Source organism: Brassica oleracea, chromosome C1, assembly GCF_000695525.1.
Source record: "Brassica oleracea var. oleracea cultivar TO1000 chromosome C1, BOL, whole genome shotgun sequence".
In the NCBI taxonomy this organism is placed as follows: Eukaryota; Viridiplantae; Streptophyta; class Magnoliopsida; order Brassicales; family Brassicaceae; genus Brassica; species Brassica oleracea.
This window is the reverse complement of record NC_027748.1, coordinates 18,655,379-18,656,599: the sequence shown is the minus strand read 5'-3', so window position 1 is coordinate 18,656,599 and position 1,221 is coordinate 18,655,379.

Below are 1,221 nucleotides of genomic sequence, written 5' to 3'. Positions count from 1 at the left end.
TTCTCTAGCTTCACAGAACATTCTCCTCATGTCTTATTCTTTCTCTCTGGTTTCTCTGAAGAACATCCACAATTTGTGGCTGCAATAAGCTTCTTCGAATGGCTTATGTAGAGGAATCCTGAAGACTCTCTTTTGGAAATTTTCCTTTTCCTTTTCATTAGCCCCCCTCTTCAGATGTTTCGCCACTTTTTCTTTTCTTCTCCTTAGGGTTCTTCCAGTAGAAACCCTATCTTCTTCCATGGGATCATCACCATCATCTGAAGGTGTCCTGACAGGCTCCGGTGGTTGTTCTGAAGGTTTAGGTTTGGGCCTGAGTGCGTTAAGTTGTGCTACATCTATCTTCGGCATCTGCACTCGGTAAGTAATAGGTGCACGTCGATCGATAGGTGGTGATGATTGTCGACCGATATTAGCTTCTGAGTGTCGATCGACGTTGCTGTTTGCATGTCGATCGATTCAGACATTGTCAGGGATGGACGGATGTGGGTGTTTTGCTGCGAACTCCTCATGAGTTAGAATCTTCACGGCATTACAAGACGTGGTTGACTCCGTAGGCGTTGTCGATTGATGCTCTGGTACTCCTGTCGATCGATTTGAGTTGGTGTATGTCGATCGATGCTCGGTGTCTGGTGTCGATCGACACCAATGTGACCCGCCGAAATTCATCAAACTTTCTACCTAGAAATCGCCTTCTTGCAGCTTCTCTTCCTTCACCACTTACCAAAAGTCATCCTCAGTAATGGCATTCATGTGGTGCTTCATCATATCATCCCCTACTCCTCTTGTTGAAGCTTCCTGCCTCCTAATAGAACCTCCTGTCTGCACAACCTGTATCTCCATCTTCTTCACATGAGAGCTCAAAGTCTCAAACTTTGTATTCAGATTGGTGTAGACAGAATGTATCTTCCCATTGAAGTCCACAGTCATTCGATGTTCTGCCTCAAGAACCCTATCGAGCATCTCTTCAATCTTGCTCTCTTGAGTAGGCGGCAGTGGCTTCTGGTAGTAGGAACTTCCAAAATTCCTGTTGTTGATGTAGCTATTGTTGTAGGGTTTCTGGTACTGCGAATTTTGGTTGAAGCTACTCCTATTTCCATAGGAGTTTCTATTTCCACCCTGGTTTCCTTGGAATCCAGCTCCACCAATGTAGTTTACTTCTTCTTCCTCTGCTCTCCCCTCTACATCTTCTGCATCTTCAACAAAGCTAACCTGCTTCTTGAG